The sequence below is a fragment of the Dipteris shenzhenensis genome, chromosome 5 (genome assembly GCF_047967505.1).
Source record: "Dipteris shenzhenensis isolate YYH24624 ecotype China chromosome 5, Dip_SZ_1.0, whole genome shotgun sequence".
Lineage (NCBI taxonomy): Eukaryota > Viridiplantae > Streptophyta > Polypodiopsida > Gleicheniales > Dipteridaceae > Dipteris > Dipteris shenzhenensis.
The window spans coordinates 53,303,119-53,325,636 of NC_141600.1; positions in this window are offsets into that span (position 1 = coordinate 53,303,119).

Consider the following 22,518-nt stretch of genomic DNA (forward strand, 5'->3'; position numbering starts at 1 on the left):
TTTCAAACATTTATTTTTATTAGGGCATATAAACTTTCGATGCCAATATAAAAGTTTAGCTTATTAACGAACTAACTTGAAAAAATCATCCATGGTTTCCATTTCCTAACCTAAACCCTGTACATGAAGTGTCAAACATTTGAATTGTGATATCATATTTACAGTTTATGTATAGTTGATAGGAAATGTAGATCAAGTCTGCATATCCACCTCAGGATCTGGGCCTCTACCCTGAGGTGACAAATAGCTTGTGCAGAAGACATCAAACCAACAATTTCTCCTTTAGGAAAAAGAGTATGGCTTGCTGTTACAGCAGCCCATGTGATGCCAATTCTTGAATTCTCTTTGAGAGTACGACCATTGGAAGATGTACCATTCCATTTGCTAGGAGGTAGAGGTATCTACAAATTTGCTTGGAGTCTACCAAGCTTCTTTTGAGTTTTTTTCACCAAGTTTAGACTAAGAAGTGGGGGGTATCGATGTGGAAGCATTCCCATTCGAAAAAATATGAGCTTTCCCCTTATCTTAGGCTGCAACTGCTGGTTTATTTCCTTTGCTTTTCACCACTGTGTTGAGGAACCATCTCAACATCATGTGTTATCATATGTCCATAGCACTAACATAGAGTGCTAAAAACAAAAGGGTTGGAAATCCTAACCCTAACCCTAACCCTAAAGGGGTTTGTATATATTCATCATTTTCAACTAATACTAGTGTATAGTTAGTCATTTGTGGTATGCTATCTAGCTATGCCCTCTCTCATGATCTCCACTCTTCTCCTCTCCTCTCTCTATATTTTTTCATGATATCAAATCCCTTGCCTTCTGTTGAGGCATTTCGATCCGTATGAGAGTGTGAGGGATTGAAAGATCGAGAGTTCTTTCACTTTCGATGAGTGATATAAAATTTCCTTCAATGAGAGAATTTTTGACCATTCATTTGAGAATTTTGTTCGTTACGTTGTGAGGATTTCCTTTGTGAGATTGAGAGTTGCTCTTGAGAGACTTCTTCACGAGAGAGTTAGTGGTTCTTAGGGAGAAAAAGGAAGAAATTTTAAGTGTTTCTTATTGAAAGATTCCTTGAGACCATTGAGTCTGATTCGATATTTTGTGATCATTGGGAGAGAAAGAGGTTCTCTGCTCTGATTTGACCTTTAGTCATAGATAGGTTCAGCACCTTCACTAGAGACTCGACTCATGGGCATCTACGCATGACTTCGGTGACCTACCTAGTCTTCATGCAAAGAAACTAGTAAGCGACTAAGGCTTCATCAACCTTTTCAGGACCACATAGCAGGGAGCTAACCTAGGCAAGCAACACTGCATCAAAACAACTACAACGCATGCTAAGGGCCAACATGGCTACTAATGTGGACGGGAGCACGCACCATTTTGTTGTTCTAATATTTCTAGCAACCTTGATAGTGCTCGTGTTGCAAGGTATTATAGTATTCACCACAACAACACACTTAGCACATAACACAAAGTTTTGCTCAAATACACTTTTGGTTACCCACATGCCATAGCATACCCCTCCAACCGACAGTCGCTTCCATCAACAAGCTTGTGAGGAAACAACTCCATCCCAGCTCCTACAACAATGCCTAGCAACAGACATGATGATGCCCAACTAGCCTACATGACCAAAACTACTTTGCCAGCAACACCCTTTACAATGATCTCATGGGCACATGACGGCGGACCTGATTCTTTGGTAGTCGAACGCGTGAGACTGGAACGAGAGATTCGATAAAAGATCCATTAATCGTCGGAATCCATGGCTAACCTCCCTGACTCCAAGGCAATGAACAAAATTGCGCCTCCAACGACATAGACTCCAATAGACAACTATACCTCATGCAGCAACCGACAATGCAGACTCCAGCAACGAAGAGATGATGCTCAATTATCTATGAGCATCAACCTTCAACTACGAAACTCTCAACCTTAAACAAAATCTTGGAAGATTTTGATGGAATCTCCAAAGCTGTCTACCCACAAGGTTTGTTAGCCTAGTAACACGTGGCACTCTATCTACAACCCTATCTCACAGCACGTGGTACCTTAGCTAGTACCACATCATCATCATCTAACATGTGGCAGTTGACCTACCATGTTATGTCATCCATAATGCCACATCATCATGGCTTCCTAGTGGCCACATCATCATTGACCTGCATGGTTGCCACATTAGCAATGTTGACTCACCTGCCACATTAACATCGGGGCCGTAGAGCCATGTCAGTAATGCCACATCATTAGACATGGCATCAAGTGCCACATCATCTTTGACCAGTCAACTACCATGTCATCACTTTAAAAGAAGCATGGGATATTTTTGCAGCTCTTTATAATTCCAAGAACAAGTCTAGGATTCTCACATTGAGAAACCAGATCAACCTGAGTTTTCGCAACAATGAAATTGGTCATGCTTACACTTAGAATCAAGGATTACAACAATCAACTCACAACAGCATGAGAGACCACAAATCCCGTAGAAATGGTTCAAGTCATCTTGAATGGACTAGGAGAGAGGTACGAGAATGTAGTCCATAGTATTGCCATTCAATGGAAAATTACAACACTAGAAGAGTTAAAGTCGGTGTTACTTGGTGAAGAGCTCAGGACTTAGGCCATTCAAGCACGGGAAGGTCATTCCAATGATCAAGCATTAACAGCTTTAGACTAAGGTAAAGGCAAAGGCAGAGGCAAAGGTACAACATCTCAGAGAAGTGGTTATCGTCATCAAAATCAACATCCAAAGCATCAACATCTGCAGCAGCATCCAAGAGGAAATCATTCTAACATAGGAATATTTCAAGGACAAGGGAATGCATCCACCGTGTTAAACATTCAATGCAACTACTATCATAAGTTTGGACACTATGAAAGAGATTTTTGCAAGAAACAGTACGACTAAGGAGGTCAATCCAGCAGCAATCAAGGGAATTTCTGTGGAAGAGGAAATCAGCGTGGTGGACATTCAAGTCATAGTCATTATGCCAATGAACCTTAGAATATGTTTCTTGCAAGTGAGGGTATGTAGAACATTGAAAACAGTGTATCTTGACATTGATTGCAATTCAAAAGGAGAATGTAGTTATCAACTCAATCAATCAGATCAAGATCCTTGGTCCATCGACAGTGGTGCATCATCGGATATGACAAAGCATCTGGAATGGTTTACAGAGATGACACCATTAGAAGGACAGGAGAACATTATCTGCATTGCAGATAACACACCGAATCTAGTTCAAGGGAAAGGCATTGTCCCTATAAACAATTTCATTGTACAAAAGGATTGGTGAAAGATGTACTCTATGTTCCAAAGCTCAGCAAGAACCTCTTGTTAGTTGGTTAAATGACTAAACACAACTATCGAATTATCTTCGATGGAGATAAATGCATAATCAGAGACAAATCTAGAGGATATCAACTAGTAGGAAAAGCACTCAAGGAAGGACGCTTGTTCAAAATGATAGCTTTAGTTCCAAATTTTCATGCCATGTCAGCTCAATAGCAACCGATGCCACTTTCCACAGTATGGCACAAGAGATTCGGACACGTTAATTTTAAAATCTTGATGTAGCTAAGAAATTCGAATATATCTGATAAAGAATCAGAATGGAAAACATCGCTTATGGAGGAGATGATCACACCAATTATTTAGTCACCTACAGAAAAGGTTGATGAAGAAGAGCAAGCATTGCCAGAGAACCCTAGGAAGAGTAGCAACTTAGAGGGTCTACTAGGGAAAGTAGACCACTAGCTAGATTGACATATGCTTTGAAAGGTAAAGCAATTCAGATTAAAACCACTAATTATTCTCTTATGACAACCATCATGGCTACAAAAGAACCAGTGCACTTCGAGGATGCAGCTAACAAGCCAAAATGGCAAATTGATGTGAATGAAGAAATGGAATCTTTGTACAAAAACAACACTTAAAAGCATTTATGCAATCTTCCACCATGAAAGAAGGCCATTGCAAACAAATGGATTTACAAAGTGAAGTACAATCCAGATGGAAGCATTGAAAGATACAAAGCTAGACTACTTGTAAAAGGATTTGCATAGCAATATGGTCAAGACTACTATAAGACTTATGCTCCAGTAGCAAAGCTGGATTCCATAAGATTTTTGATATCACTAGCGCCACTCTCAACAGATGGAATGTGTATTAGCTATATGTCAAAAATGCTTTTCTCAAAGGTTACCTAGATGAGGAAGTCTACATGTAGCATCGAGCAGGGTATGTTGAACCAGGAAAAGAGCATCAGGTTTGCCATCTCAAGAAAAGTCTGTATAGCTTAAAGGAAGCACCCAAAAGTTGGTATAGCAGAATTGAGAAGTATTTTGCTAATCTGGGATACATGAAGTCCAATCGAGATCATACTCTCTACTACAAAGTTTAAGGGAAAGACATTAATCTATTGTACTTTTGTACGTAGATGATCTTATTGTGACGGGAAGCAATGAAAGTTTTATCAGCAATTTGAAACATGACAAATCTGTAGAGTTTGACATGAAAGCTCTTGGACTTATGCACTATTGTCTTGGAATTGAGTTCTAGAGAGACTCACACAACACCTTTATGAGCGAGAAAAAATATGTGGATAAACTCTTGAAGAAGTTTCATATGGTATATTGTAAGATTGAAGCCACTCCCATAGAGCAAAGTTTTAAACTTACTAAAGGTCCAGACAAGCCTACAATCAATGACAAGTATAATCGGCAGCTCATTGGATCTCTAATATATTTTACTATCACAAGGCCATATATTTGTTATGCAGTAAGCTCAATTGCACAGTTTATGGAAAATCCAAAACAGTCTCAGTGGAATATAGTCAAGTGAGTCTTGAGATACATCACAGGTACAAGAGAGTTTGGAATAGAATACAGAGGAATTCATCTAAGGTTGCATGGATATTATGACAATGACTATGTAGGAGATCATGAGACCATGTAGGAGATCATGATAGTGAGTATGTAGGAGATCATGAGACTAGGAGATCCACACAAGGATATGAATTTTTTCTTGGTAAAGGTGCTATCTCATGGTTGTCAAATACGCATCCAACTACTTCTTTGTCTTCAACTGAAGCAGAATATAGGGCACTCACAATAGGTGCATGAGAGGCTATATGGCTGAGAAGACTATTGGTAGAAAAAGACTACTTTGATGAATCAAAGCCAACAACAATATACTATGATAATCAATTGGCTTAAGCATTAACCAAGATTCTAGTATATCACTCTAGGACAAAGTACATTGATGTCAGAGACTGCTTCATCAAAGACAGAGTGTTACTTGGTGACATCACACTACTACAACATTGTGATAAGGAAAATGTTGCAAACATCTTTACCAAACCATTGGAAAAGATATTTTTTAGAAGCACCGACAAGACCTTGGTTTGACGTAGAGGAAGGACATTACCATTAAAGACGTGTGATGGAATGTAATGTTTAGTCCTTCTTTGATTCCCCATAATCATCATCTTGACGAAAGGCCTACTTCACGATGTTGATCTTGAGCGAAGGTGCTGAGGAACCATCTCAACATCATGTATTATCATATATGCATAGCACTAACACATATAGTGCATAAAAGGAAAGGGTTGGAAACCCTAACCCCAACCCTAAAGGGGTTTGTATATTTTTATCATTTTCAACTTATACTAGTGTATAGTTAGTCATTCATGGTGTGCTCTCTAGTTGTGCCCTCTCTCCTCTCCACTCTTCTCCTCTCCTCTCTCCATATTTGTTCACACTGAAGATCCATTGGCATCCTTATTTTGCATTGGAATAGGCATAGCATGTGCATGCATTTTATGTAAGACTAAAGGACATTGTGAAGCCATGTACCCAAATGTTTTGTATTCAAAGCATGCTCCCACAAAAGATTTATGGGTGGACACACCACCTTGCCTAAAAAAGCTACAATTATGGGCACTTGGCTATTTAGAATTTCCATTTGGCCTAGGTGGACACACTACCTTGCCTTAAAAAATCTATAATTTTGGGCAAGACTGAAGCAAAGCATTAAGGAAAATCAACAACCTCCACCCACATTGGACAACAATGTCAAATCAAAGCTTGATAATCCTTGGTAGGCGACCATGGTAGCACATGCACCATTTGTTGTCCATAAAAGAGTGGAGAGTGCTCTAGTAGCATTTGTTTATGTTGCTCATCCACCATTATGATTTCAAAAAAATCTCTTGCTGCATAGTGCACCTTACAAACAACATAGCCACCTAGTGTTCTTGTCAACCAGGTACCCACATCTATTGCAACAACTGGCATATGATCTGGAAAAAACCGCATGCTTGGCATATTCACGCACCGAATCCACTATGTCATCTACCTCCATCAAAATTCCAACAGTAGGAGTAGAATCTTTTGAATCCTTGCGTGTATCTTCAAAACCTTCATGCATGACATCATACAACAGCTGATCCTCGAGAGAGGCATGTATAGGGCCATCGAGACCCAAGTGTTGCTTATGTTTCTTGTGCATATAAGTCTTCGTAGTTGCCTTGTAGAGCAATGAAGGAGAAGAAAGAGGTATGGACAGCAAAAGAAAGTAGATAGGAAAATAAGAAAAGGTTGCAATCTAGATAGCAAAATGGGTAGAGGAAGAAAGGTGAGAAAAAGGCAAGATAAATGAGCAAAGATTAGGGCATGATCGAAGAAAGAGGCATATGAGAAATAAGGTCTGCCAACTGAGTCAAAATTAAGAGAGAGCAAAAGCAAAAGTATGACCAAAAAGCAAAGCAGTGATTAGGGCTGCAAAGAGCACACAGAAGAAGCACAAGTTGATGAAGAAGTCCCATGAGAAATGGCAGAAGCTCCAGACAAAATACTCTCTCTCTCTCTCTCTCTCTCTCTCTCTCTCTCTCTCTCTCTCTCTCTCACACACACACACACACACACACGCGCGCGCGCAGACACACACACAAATGCACACACACACACACGTGCGCGCGCACGCACGCACACACACACATACACACACACACACACACACACACACACACACACACACACATGCAAAGCTAGATGATGCACCCTCAAAAGTGGGAGGGAAGCTATGTCCCAATATTGCATTATCATGAGACATATCCCTTGATTAAATGAAAGATGCATCATGTGGGCACAATAAGAACTAGCTATTGCATGTGCCCTAATCAATACACACAAGGTATCATGCATATGTCTTGTCAAGAATCTCATGAATCATATTTTTCCTTCTTGTGTAGGTATGTTTAACATCTCCTACTCTCTCTCTCTCTCTCTCTCACATCCGTTGTTCCTAGCTCACATCTTGTTCCCTACTCATGTTCGTCACTTCATGCCTCTCTCTCACGTCCATCATGTCCATCTTGCACGCTCATCATTCCATGCTAATCCATCTGCTCACGTCCCCATTGCAGCTCAGTTGATCATCGCTCATTGTCGTCTCTCTCTATCTAGTGGTGCTATTTGATGGCATTGATGATTTTGTAAGCAAATGCTCTTGTCAGCCTTGTTGTAGTCCTCATCTCACACTCACATTCGTCTACTCATGCTCACATTCGTCTGTTTGATCACACTCATTTGTCTACCCCTCTACCTGTGCGTCCTTTGCTCAGGTCCGTCTACTCATTTGTTCTTTGCTCACCTCGTTTGCACCCTACTCTGCTCGTCCACCTCTACCTCTGTCACACCCATCTGCTCCCTCTACCTCCATCACCCCGTCCACCCACTCACCCTCGTCCATCTCAATAATAACAACACCGTCTCTTTTTCTCTCCCATAGCGCCACCCAGCTCACTTGCCTCCTTCCTTTGCCACATCAACAAAGGCTAGGTCACCTACCACATCAACAGGTGACACGTCACCTGCTTGGAGAAAAAAAAAAGAGGGCTCCCCTTCATCAACAGCCTCTCCACCACACAATGGGCCCCGCGCTATGGATTGGCCCACCTCAGGGCCCCTTGGTTTCACCTGCAAAAAAAGATCAAGAGTTAGTAATTGAAATGGGGAAAGGCGAAAGGGAGAAGGTAAAGACAAGACTAAGAAGGAAGAAAAACCTCAACAAGTGCAGAAACTCGAAGATGTCAACAACCACTTCAATCAGACTAGGCTTAGAGTGGACGGTAGGGCCTTTGCCTCCCACATCACTGACTTTTCTATTGCGCCATTACCCTCGGGGACTGACCACACCTATCTCATCTTTAGTGTTTCTACACCCTGCCTCACTATACCCTTCACTCCTCCAATCACTCACATCACTTTTCAGGACATACGTTTCGATCGTAGTCTTTCACCTAGGTACTCAGCACGCCTTATTACTCTCCTCACATATATTGACTTCATCTCCCTACTAGAGAATCATGCTGCCATGATCACCCGTTCACTCCATGAGGCTGTACTTCACACCTTTCCTCACACTACTCGCTCTACCCGCCCACCACCCTTGGAGACCATCCCTTGCAGCAATTGTTATGATGATGAGTGTAAGACTTTACGCTGCCAATTCAAACTCGAGACCAAACATAATCCTCTGACCGATCTTGACACGATACGTGAGTATTAATGATTGGTTTACAGGAATAAAAATGAGTTTATCTGTCGAAACGAGGAGGAATTACTGAATATTTTGTTTAGTAATAACTCCAAGGACTTTTGGCAGAGATTCCTAGAGAAGCGGTCTCCTTTACCTCTCACAACTACTAGAGTCTGCTGGCAAGACTATGCATGTACCTTATATGACATCCCTGATGAGCCCACTCCTGACCTATCACACATATCTCATCCTACTTCTTGTACACTACTCACTAAGGGGGGTGTTAAGGATACGGTCGGCTGAGCGAAAGATCATGAGGGTCTATGCACTGATGAATTCATTGCATATGGGATTAATATCCTTGCCTCGATCCTAACAAAGCTATTTAATGAAGAAGTTTGTCTTGGCTTCCCATGCACTTGGACTATTAACACTATCTCACCTATCCACAAGGAAGGGGATCCCATGAATTTGGGGAACTACGGGACCATTATGATTGGGCATGTCATGTCTAAGAGCTATGCATCCATGCTTGATTCAGAGGCCAGCCAATTTGCAAAGATGCAGGGGCTTAGAGCATATGTACACGCTGGGTTCCGACATGATCATGGGACCATGGACCGAGTTCTCACACTCAGATGTATCATTGAGGAGGCGAGAGCATAGAGACAGAGGGTTTATTATTGCTTTGTGGATTTCCGCAAAGCCTTTGACACCATTCCCAAGGCCCGCCTCATCAGGCGCTTACAGGGCTTGGGTTAGTAGATCAGGAGGTCATCTGGGCATTTATGGCACTTTATGAGAGAGTCTCAGGTAGAGTTTGGACAGGGGTTGGATGGACAGATGAGATTTCAAGTACGAGTGGGATCAAACAAGGATGCCCTTTATATCAATGAGCTTGAGACAGTCATGCAGACATTAGGGGGGATGGGATCCTCTCTTGCTAGTACTCTAATTCAGATATTACTATATGCAAAAGACGGTGTACTTCTATCGTCCTCTCAGTAGAGGGGCTGCAGAGACATCTTGATTCACTATAGTCTTTCTATGAGTCGCATGATCTGAAGGTCAACCTTGGTAAAACCAAGGTTGTGATCTTCAATATATCTCAGGTTGTGATGCATTGAGAGATTTTTACGTTTGACAGGTCACCCGTAGAGATTTTTTAAGCATATACCTACTTAGGGGTTATCTTTTCCGGAGCCATGAGACCGGTGATGTAGGCTTGGCTAAATAGAGGGTATGCCTCTTTAGCTAGGTTGGAGAGGCAGTGCTTCCGTTCATATTTTCAGGACCCCAGACCAAATGTCTTCTATTTGACTCCTTGGTTCGATCAGCAGGGATGTGTGGCAACCCTTGTTGGCGGCCAATCCTGTCAGTTATAGAATGGGCTCGTGTGGAGTGGCTATAGGTTCTTATGCTATCACAGATGATCTAGAGTAAGCCATCAGTACCTCACCAGATCAGTTAGGCTGAGTTGGGATCTTCACCATTGCAGCTTAATGCAGCTTTCCAAGTCATTATCTACTTATATCGAGTCAAGGCATGTGGAGATCATACCCCTAGTCACAATAGACTACCGTGGCTAGCACTATCCTCATCCATGGTGTTATCAATTAGACGACAAGTGACCAGAGATGCTAGTATGCATACATAGTGAGATGGTTTGAGCGACTGGGGTTACATATGGACAGACTTCCTCCTTTCTAGTACAACATTGATGTGCCATTCTTCCCACTGCAGTATTATGAGGTCAAGTAGGTCATACATGAGGATCTTCTATAGCTACACTCATTTCAAACTTGGCTGGAACTAGTTGAGCTCCTTGTGAAGCTTAGCTTCTATAGAGATCATTGCCTACATATCTTAGATGAGGGGTTTATTAACCCACCAAGGTATACACGAGTTCATTTACCCCATTCATTGAGGTATACTATCTTATGCATTCTAGCTTGTCTACCATGCAAAACATTCTAGCTTGTTAACCAAGCAAAAAGAGGTGGTTGGATTTAGTGCAAACATACAAATTTGGATTAAATATAAGAAAGGAAAAGAGGTTGTGGTTGTAGATGCCTTGCGGAGAACATGGGATTCACATTGTGTCTTCACTATTTACCATTATTGGATACATGGCATTCAAGAGGAGTATATGCAGAATGTGGGCAGCAACCATATTTCCAAATGTGCAAGACCCTCGTGTTACAATCATGTGAAGATCATCCTAAATTTAAATTGCACTAGCTTGTGCTTTCAAGACACAATTTACTTGGTTTTGATATTGCACTATAGAACGTATTCATTCCCTAAGGCATGACATATGGGAATCACAAAAACACTATGAAAGGATAAAGGAGAGTTTGTTTTGGGAGGAAGATGTGGTGCAATATGTTATTAAGTTCTTTCCAATGAAACATCTAGTGAAATATGCTACTGAGAGTTTCTTTTGGGTGGGAGATGTGGTGTAATATGTTATTGAGTTCTTACCACCAAAATAAAGTGGTCAACAAACTTCCAACTAGGTTGTTGTATCCATTATCCATTCCATAAGACACACATAGCAATTATGGACTTCATCACTAGTTTTTCTTCTATAGGGAAAACATCTATAACTACCAAGATAGGTATTCAACATCTTCAAGTTTCTTAACAGTTCATGTATCATGTTTTTAAAAACCAAGGATTTACTCAAGACATTATCAATGATCAAGATGCAAAATTTATGATTCACTTTTGGCAAGAATTGTTTATAGCAATGGGCACCATACTCACTTCCAGTACATCATACCATCCTAAGTAAGTTTGAGAGGGTGAACAAATGGGTAGAGGAATCTTTGACACACTTTTGCCATGACACTCGACGGGGTCTTGGGATAAATGGTTGAGACTATTTGAGTTTTGTTACAATATAACCAAGAAGTTATCAATTGTTACAATAAAAACAAGCATCATATCTATTGGACTAGCTCACAATTATGACAATAATGCCAAGCATTTATGTATTGGGATGAGCCCATTTAAAGAAATTTATGGATGCAAAGTATGGATTCCTTCCACAATTTCAAACATGGGTATGAAAAATTAGCAAGCACAAGAAGACTTGGAAAGGAGGATGGAGGCTCTTTTACAATTTCCTAAAGAGAATGTGCAAGATGCCCAAGACAAGCAGAAGCAGTATGTGTATGAACATGAGGTAGCTAGTTTTCAAAGAAGGGGATTTTATGCATCTACATCTCCACAATATTTAATATCTATAAAGCGTAACACCAACACTAAGTTATCTCGTCGAATTATGGACCTTATAAGATCATTTGAGCACTACCAAGATTGGGGAAGTAAGATTATCAATTGGAGATACCACTCTCCTCTAAATTCAAAATGTTTTTCATAAATCATTGCTAAAACCACACGTGGGCTAAAACATGCATTTTGCCACTATGAATGAGGAAGGCCACCTCCCTGAGCACATTGTGGATTTTAGAGATAAAGGACTTCATAACACAATATACATTGAGTACCTCATTAATTGGAAGGTATTACCAGAGGATGAACTATCACGGTAGTCATAAAATATCGTGCAGGAGTATCCCCATCTTTTTCCCACCTCATCTACAACACTTTGCTAGTTTTGGCACCCTTGTATGATAGTCATAGCATGAAAGGTTAAATTTGTATGGGAAAGGGTGGCTTTAATGAAGGGGAAGGGTCTCTTGAGAAACCATGCTCAACATCATAATGTGCATAGCACTAAGACATATAGAGTGCTATAAAGGAAAGGGTTATATGTCCTAACCTTAACCCTAAATGGGTTTGTATATATTCTACATTTTCAACTAAATCTAGTGCACAATTAGTCATTTGTGGTGTGCTCTCTAGCTATGCACTCTCTCCTCATCTCCACTCTTCTCCTCTCCCCTCTTCATATTTTGTCATGGTATTAGAGCATGGTTTTGCCTTCCGTTGAGGCGCCATCTTGCTTGTGATTGAGTGATTGAGTGATTGAGAGATTACGTGTTCTCTTCTATTGTGAGAACTTCCGTTGAGTGATAGACAAATTTTCTGTTTGTCTGAAGAATTCTATTCATTAGTTCGAAAGATTTCCGTCCATAGGATTTCCATTCATTTGTTTTGAGAGTTCGTGAAAGATTTGATTGAGAAAGAGAGAGATTTTCCGTCCATTGTTCTTTCTTTGTGTAAGAAAGAGATAGGGAGAGAAAGAAAGGTAGATTGAGACAGATCTTTGTTCTAGAAATTGATTCTAAGATAGTAGAGATGGAAAAGGAAAAATACAACACCAAAGGTTGAACACCTGCACCACCTGAGCAATGAGTTCTTGGGCTGCAGTGAGAGTTCATAATGGGGCTGCAAAGAGTTCTTGATGCCGGATATCAGAATTGGTGGGCAGCACGAGGCTTCTAGCAAGCCATTCGGCAAGCAGCTCCTTCTACAGCATCAACTTTGGTATGCTCCTTCTACAGCTCTTTGTAGTCTAACTGCCACCAAGCCTACACTCTAGCAAGCGACTCAGCCCCTACAGACTCCACTAAGAGCCCTGCCGACCGACAAGCTCCAAGCGTGCATGCAAGAGAGGCCACCAGCTTTCCCGGATTCTGCCAAATCCCCAGCAAGCTCCTTTGAGTCACATCCTCAGCCTATCTCTCCAGAAACGAACTCCGTAACTGAAGCTCCAAATAACAGAGCCGACAACTCGCAGGCTCCTATCAGCAGCAACGCCTTTCAACTCTGGGCTCCATACGACTGGTTGCTTCCTTCAACAGACGGCTCTACAACACCCCAACTCCATCAGCGACCTTCTTCAAGCGACCCCAAATGCCTTCAATAGACAGTAGCTCTTACGCTGCATCCTCCACATGCATCACCCAACTCGCCAGTGACTCAAGCCAACTACTCAACCAGCCACCTCCTACGAGCTCTTCCATGTCTCCAAAGCGCCTAACAATAGTGCCAAGTTCTCCTCAGTGCCGAAGCTCTACAACAGTGTGACAAGCGCCATCTCTAAAGAAAGCGAGCCCTTGACTACCAGCAAAACAGTGCGGCTGAAGCTCAAGCTCTACTAGGTGCTCTACACGGCCCAACGACGGCCAGCCCTGGCATCTTCACCAAAGACCTCACAGGCATGCCGAAAGAAGGCGGCTCCTCAAGCAACAACTCCTCTACGGCTCCATACCATCGATAGCTACCCACGACTCAGTCAACCACCAAGGCTCCAGAGACGACGGCTCCTCCAACAACTGGCTCTTGCATCATGGACACACTCCAATAGCTCAGCAACCAACACATCCTACAGACTCCAGTAACCTCTAGAAACGATCAAAGTTGCCACTTGCATGCCTGGCTTCATCAACGGAGAAGGTAACGGAATCCCGAGGATTCCGTCAGATTCTGTTAAGGCCATGATTAGTAGCGGACACGTGTCATTCTGGCCACCCTTCGTCAAGATACCTTATCTTGGTTGAGTACTTGACACATGGCTCTCCACAAACCACACTTTGGTTGGTCAACCCGAGTACGGTTGATAGTGGATAGGGTTGATCAAGTTAGGTTACACAAAGAAGTGTAGTCAAAATTGTGACACATGGCACCCTTATCTTCACTGCCATGTCACCTTTGACTAGTCAGTCGCCATGTGGCACACACCCCCCTTTCCAGCCACACAGTTTCGACATGTGACCACACAGCTACCACCTAAGCACAGTGCTCCCTAAGCACAATATCTTACTAGGCACAATTTCTACATGTGAACACAGTTGCCACATCACCCTACCACATCACCACAAAGCATTTTTCACCCTTTTTTGCCCCTCCACATAGATCAAGTCGCATCTCTTGATCCAGGAAGAATTTGAGGGTGCTCCAAAAAAGAAAAATGCTCAATTTTTCATGCTCTACATGCTCGTCACATTATGCGCACATTTTGGTGCAAGTATCACACACTTTTGAGCCTCAACGCCAAATCCACTTCCTTTACGCTTCCTTTACGCACATTAGCCTCTACATCAACGCATCTGACCCAGCACCTAAAACGAACAAAGAAAAGGAATTATTTGCTACTTTTTCATCGCTTGATCGTTGGTCTAGATCTAGTTCAGAGTAGATTAGATCATCCATAGAGGAGAGAACTCGAAAGTAGCTAATCAAAGCACTCAGAGTCAATCCCATCCCTCACATGCATTTTCACATCATCACATTACCTGAAACCTGACATTCCACAATTTAGCGAGAAAACTTAAGAGTGTTCAGAGGTTTGACCGATTGTTCAGTGGGCATATTGCACATGATTTGATTTCACACACACATGCCATCATTGTAAAGCCTATCTGGCTATTTTTTGGCATTGTGCACATCATTTCAAGCCTTGTAAATCCTCTTGGCTATTCCTGGCATCATTTGCCACAAGCCTGTAACAGATTGGATTATATATTACAGTTCTATCTTCATTGACGGTTCAGATTTCAGTTGTGATACCATCAGTGTTTTGTAGTTGATTCAGACAGTGATTTCAGAGACACTTCGAGTACATTTCTTGCACTATGTCTATGACTAGTAACCTCAATTTGGAGGCATTTACTAAGCTAGACAACTCCAATTAAGGCACATGGAAATATCAAATGGAGAACATTCTTGTACTTCAGGACAAATGGGAGTATGTCGTGGATCTACACCTAGACCATTGGAGGATCCAGCCAGCAAGAGCTCTACTCCACCTATTATCACAGCACCAACACTAGCAACACATCGGGATCTACAATGAGATCTCCAACTACACCAACAGTGTTCGCTCTAGTCAGCAAGAGCTCTACTCCACCTGTTATCACACCACTACCACCAGCACAGTGGGATCTACAATGAGATCTCCAACTACACCAATAGTGTCCGCACCTGTAGCAAATCTTGCCAGTGCCTAAGCGCAAGTAGAATGGGACAAGAAAGATAAGTATGCATATCACCTAATCAAGCAGAATGTGCAAGATGTCATGCTAGGACAGCTGAACACAGTCAAGACATTAAAAGAAGCATGGGATATGTTCGCAGCTCTCTAGGAGTCCAATAACACTTCCAAGATTCTCACATTGAGAAACCAGATAAACCAGAGTTTTCACAACACCAGTGACACCGGTCATGCTTACGTACTCAGGATCAAGGATTACAACAATCAACTCGCAATAGCAGCATGAGAGACTATGAATCCCACAAAAATGATTCAAGTCATCTTGAATAGACTAGGAGAGGGATATAAGAATCTAGTCCAAAGTATTTCCATCCAATGACAAATAACAACACTAGAAGAACTTCAGTTAGTAGTCTTACTTGGTGAAGAACTCAAAACTCAATCCATTCATGCACACAAAGGTCATTCCAATGATCAAGCTTTCATAACTTCAAATAGAAGTAGAGGTAAAGGCAGAGGCAAAGGTAGATCACTCGAGCAAAGTGGCCATCATCAACAACAAAATCAGCATCAAAGTTAAAATCAACATCATCCTTAGCAATATCAGCATCAACAAAGAGGAAAGCATTCCAACAGAGGAAGATTCCAAGGATGAGGGAATGCATCCAGCAATGTGTCAAACATTCAGTGCATATAGTATCATAAGTTCAGACACAATGAAAGAGATTGCCACAAGAAGCAGTACGACCAAGGTAGTCAATCCAGTAGCAATCAAGGGAATTTTTTGAGGAAGGCGAAATCAGCGTGGTGGACATTCTAGTCACAATCATTATGCAAATGAATATGAGAACATGTTTCATGCAAGTGAGGAAATGCAGAAGACTAATACAGTGTATCTTGACACTAATTGCAATTCAAAAGAGGCCTTCTGTTATCAAGTCGGCCAAGTAGATCAAGATTCTTGGTACATCAACAGTGGTGCATCATCTCATATGACAAACCATTTGGAATGGTTCACCGAGTATTTTCATAAAGCACACACCTTTTCCGAGATAACCAGATCCCCCTTCCTTCGAGCCAATGGTGATTCAAAGACCTACGACGGCACAGTCACGATGGCAATAGTAATTACCACTAGGTGCATGGATAGATGAAGTATTACCCACAGAGCAGTGGCCTGAATAGCAGGTAGTGAATAGATCCAAGCCTCATCTATTTTGCAATGGCTAATTGATCTATAGTAGGATCGAAGATTGAAGATGTTTATGTAGAAGTAGTAGTTAGAGGCGATTGCGAATGTTGGTTCGAGTGGAGCAACGACACAGTTGCCGCCGACAGAGTTGTCTGAGAGCAGTGATGCAGGACTGAGCAAGAGGGGTGCTATTGTTGCACTTGTTCCAGTACATTTCTAGTTCAGATGAAGAGTAGAACTACGGCGATGGCTACGGAAGGGCCTCGTAGAATAAAGTGTTATTGTGCAGCAAAGCACATATGTCACTATAGTGGTTGCTTTTGGACAGGCGACATCGAAGATGTCCGAAATGCGGAGATGCTTTTGGACAGGGAGGAGAAATAAAAAAAGGACGTTCAGACAGGCATTGCGACTATAGAGAGTGGATGTTTTTCTTATTTTTTTTCAAAATGAGATGCTTGGTAATTCTTGTGTACTGAGTAAAGAGAGAGATTTAACTTACCACACCTGGTTCTCTACCGAGGCTATGCCTAAAATGATTGTTGCACATACACTTTACAGTATGTAAGGCATCTGACTTCAATCCCGGGATGTGCATGTGTGGTTCATACAATCCACTGTGAGTGCCATGTGTTATTGCATAACCATGCAGGTTAGCAGCATTGACCGGGAGGCATGTGCGAGGGTAAGTTAGCCACCATGGTTGACGGTTTCTCCAAGCGGTTGTAGTCTTCAATGGCTACTTCTCTAACTATCAGATGGTTCTATACGCATGCCATTACTAGCGTTCCAAGATCATTGTGTAGGCAGATGTTGTGAGATCTTTGGAATACAACATTCTTTAACATTCTATCTCTTGCATATCTGTATTTTGTCTTGTGGATGTTGCACGTATCATTTGTCTATTGCTTTTCATAGCATCTGTGTGCATTTATGACGCTACACTTTTAGATACACCACTTGGGGGATTCTCTCCTCTCCCTCTCCTATTTATTTTCCCCAATGATCCTCATCTCTAAGATGGTGGGCCAAAACATATTGAAGCAATCTAACACATGTATGCAATCAATTAGCTCTCCACTTTTAGGAATTTAATACAAGCAATCAGTTATCCTCGTTTATGAAATTGCCAATTGTTTTCATCACTATGCAAGTATGCCATTCTTTCAGTCTTAACACTCTCCATGTTGGTGCAAGATGAAAATGAAGAAAATAGTTTATAAAATTAATGATGTTTCTACACAGATATGTATGACGACTTCATTCACAAGTGAAAGATTGCCCTCCGAAGCCTCCTTTCTAGAATCAGTAGAAAAGGAAAAAAATCACAAGCACAGGTTGTATGAATTGAAGTACCTAAAAGACAAATTCAAGAAATCGCAAGTGAAAGTTAAGGCCAACAAGTCCAAAAAGCCTTTGAATATAGACTTCAAGTGTATGGGCATAGGTCCATATAATGCCAAAGTGTCCCTATAAAAAAGTGGACATACACCAACTAGCCATCATGCCAAGCTCATGCAATTGAATTATGATATTTTCCAAGTACATCAACATGTCAAGGTGGGTTGTCATTCATGAAGGTAGCCCAAAAAACCTTTGAATATAGACTTCACTTCAAGTGTATGGGCACATGTCCATATAATGCCAAAGTGTTCCTATAAAAAAGTGGACATACACCAACTAGCCATCATGCCAAGCTCATGCAATTGAATTATGATACTTTCCAAGTACATCAACATGTCAAGGGAGTGTTGTCATTCACGAAGGTAGGTGTGTAATTGGTGGCTTAGCAAATTATAGAGAAGGAAATAGGGCAAATGTAGAGAACGGAGAATAGAAAAAAAAAAGGAAAGAGTAGGGGGGAGAGAAAGAGAGAGAGAGAGAGAAAGAGAGAGAGAGAGAGAGAGAGACAAAGTGGACAAGGGTAGGAAGTAGGAGGAAGGTGGTTTCTCAACACTTTCCCTCAAGATCATCATCATGAAGTAGGCCTTCCCTCAAGATAATGATTCTGGGGAATCGAAGAAGGAATGAGAATTACATTCCATCACAACCCTTTTATCGGAATGTCTTCCTCTATATCAAACCAAGAGCTTGTCGGTGTTTCTCAAAAATCTCTTTACCAAGTGGTTTGCTAAAGTTGTCTGTAACATTTTCTTTTCTATCACAATGTTGCAATGTGATGTCACCAAGTAACACTCTTTCTCTAATGAAGTGCTCTCTGACATCAACGTGCTTGGTCTTGGAGTGATATACTGGATTCTTAGCCAATGCTTGAGCTGATTGATTATCACAGTATACTGTTGTTGGCTTTGATTATCATAGTATACTAGATTCTTGGCCAGTGTGATTATCATACTATATTATCATCAAAGTAATCTGTTTCTATCAATCATTCTTCTGAGCCATATAGCCTCACATGCACGTGTATTGAGTGACCTATATTTTGCTTCTATTGAAGACAAAGAAACAGTTGGCTATTTGTTTGACAACTATGATATTGCAACTTAACCAAGGAAAAATGCATATCCCTATGTTCATCTCCTAGTCTCATGATCTCAGCCATAGTCACTTTCACAGTATCCATGCAACCTTGGATAACTTCCTCTGTATTCTATTCCAAACTGTCTTATACCTCTGATGTATCTCAAGACTCTTTTGGCAGCATTCCAGTGAGACTGTTTTGGATTTTCCATAAACTGCGTAAGTGAGCTTACTGCATAACAAATATCTAGCCATGTGATAGTCAGATATATAAGAGATCCTATGAGCTGCCGATAGTACCTGTCATCATTGACTGTAGGCTTTTTTGAATCTTTTGTAAGTTTCAAACTCTGTTCCATGGGAGTGGCTACAATCTTGCAATCTGTCATATGAAACTTCTTCAGGAGACTATCAACATATTTGAGGTGACTCATGAAGGTGCTATTTGAATCTGTCCAAAACTCAATTCCAAGGCAACAGTGCATAAGTCCAAGATCTTTCATGTCGAACTCTACAAATAAGTCTTGTTTCAATTTCTTGATGAATCCATCCTTGATTCCTGTCACAAACAGATCATCTACGTACAAAAGTGCAATAGTAATGTCTTCCCCTCGAACTTTGTAGTAGACAGTATCATCTACATTGGACTTCATGTATCTGAGATCAGCAAAATACTTGTCAATCTTGTTGTACCAACTTATGGGTGCTTGCTTTAAGCCCCGTAGAGACTTATCTTGAGATGACAAACCTGATTCTCCATTCTTGGTTCAACATAATCTGTAAGTTATTGCATGTAGACTTCCTCATCTAGGTAACCATATAGAAAAGCATTCTTGACATCAAGCTGGTACACATTCCATCTGTTGAGTGGTGCTAGTGAGATCAAGAACCTTATGGAATTCATGTTTGCTACTGGAACATAATTCTCATCATAATCCTAACCATATTGCTGTGCAAATCCTTTTGCAACTAGTCTGGCTTTGTATCTTTCAATTCTACCATTTGGGTTGTACTTCACTTTGTATACCCATTTGTTTGCTATGGCCTTCTTTCCTGGTGGAAGGACGCATAATTCCCAAAAATTATTCTTGTATAAAACTTCCATTTCTTCATTCATAGCAATTTGCCATTTTGACTTGTCAATTGCATCTTCAAAGTACACTGGCTTGTCTGTAGCCATGATGGTAGTCATAAGAGCATAGTGGCGGTTTCAATCTAAATTGCTTTGCCTTTCTAAGCATATGTCAATTTGGATGGAGGTTTACTTTCCCTAGTAGACCATCTGAGTTGCTGTGGCTCTTCTTGGTGTGCTTCTAGCAATTCTTGCTCTTCGTCTCATCAACCTTTTCTATAGATGATTAACTGCTACGTCTATCTCCTGTGTATTTGAGCTTTTCTCAAAGATTACATCGTTGGAGATAATCACCTTTCAGTTGATGGGATCATAAACCTTGTATGCTTTGCTGTCTTCATTGTAGCCAACCACCATGATGCATTTGCGTGATTTTGCATCCAATTTTCTACGATGGTTGTCATGTATGTGAGCATATGCTATGCAGCCAAATATGCAAAGATGTCCAATGCATGGCTTGTGTCCAGTGAATGATTCATAAGGTATCATACCCTGAATCGACTTGGTCGGAGATTCAACAAGTAGTTTACAATGGCTATTGCTTCTACCCAATAGTGATTTGGAAGATCCTTCTCATTGAGCATTGCTCTAGCACTGTCTGCTAAAGTACCTTTCTTTCTTTCAGCTCTTGCATTCTGCTGAAGAGTATCTGCACATGTGAATTGTCTTTGAATGCCGTGACTTCTGCAAAAGTTCATTAATGCTGAAGACATGTATTCACCTCTTCTGTCTGATCTCATGGCTTTCATCTTTCTGCCTATTTGGTTTTTTACCATGCCTTTGAATTCTTCAAATCTGGAAAAGACTTTTGATTTCTCTTTTAAAAAGTAGACCCAAAAATATCTGTTGTAGTCGTCCATGAAAGTCAAGTAGTAAAGTGAACCATTGATGCCAGTGGGTTTGAGCATAACCCCATACATATGTATGTATCAAATCTCTTGCTCGAGAGGTGATTCTGCCGAAGTTGGTTTGCTTTTGTTTACCGAACTAGCATGCTTTGCAAACTTTTCCAAGAAACTGTAGCTTTGGAATTCCAATTGCCATATTCTGATTTTTGAGCTCTATCAAGCTTTTGAAATTGACATGTCCATATCTCTTGTGCCATTTTGCGGAAAGTGGCATCTTTTGCAATTGAGCTAACATGGCATGTAAATCTGGTACTGTGGCTAGCATTCTGAACAAGCCTCCTTCCTTGATTGCTTTTCCTACTAGCTGATATACTAGGGATTTGTCTATGATCATGCATTCATCTCCATCAAGGATGACTCAATAGTTGTGTTCCATCATTTGACCTATTGACAAGAGGTTCTTGCTGAGCTTCGAAACATAGAGTACATCTTTCGCCAATCCTTTCGTACTAGTGAAATTGTTCGTAGGGACAATGCCTTTCCCTTGAACTAGATTCGGTGTGTTATCTACCATGTAGATGACATTCTTTTGTCCTTCTAATGGTTTCCCAGAAACTTATCTACCTCTTTCCACCAAGGAGGACGAGGTGGTAAAGACAGACTGAAAGAATGGGCACACAATTCCAACCACAAACAAAGTGAACGCCTCTGCCATTTTAGTGCATTGATTCTTTTGTTGTTGCAGAGAACGGCTTCCACAATGCCTTCTGCCAGCTCTTCATATTTGGTTTGCCAATCCTCTTTAATATGCACTCTCTGCAACCACTCCTTTTCCCTTATCTGTACCACCACCACCCAAAAAAGTGCTAGACCCTTTTGGTCTATAACTAGTCGACACCTGCGGACCTTGCTGCGGAACAACAGTCACACTCCATCTGGCCACTTGCCTATCCCATTCTGCCCTCACATCGCCCTGAAGAGCTTCCAAGAGCAAGCCCATCTGCTCCATGTTAACACTCACGTTCCTCGAAAAAGCCCACAAATACTCCGCCAATGCATCAGTAGTACATCGATGTAGCAACTCCAGCTCAATGCTCGACACATACTTTGCATGCAGCTGCTGCGTGGCCTCCGAATGTGCTTCTGTCACTTGAGCTCTGGCTTCAAGGACTATCATCCGGTCCTCCAATTGACGCACCCTCTCCTGTTGACCTCGCAGAGACTCATTTTCCCTACGCAACAGCATGACTTCCGCCTCCAGATTGGTCACTCTAGCAGATTCTTCCCCCGTACCAATTTGTGAAGCTATCTGCGTGAGCAAATGTAAGCAAAACTGAAACTGGACATGCATAAGCTACAACCGAAAATTTAACCCGGTAGAAGACACTAGCGATACACCCGCAGA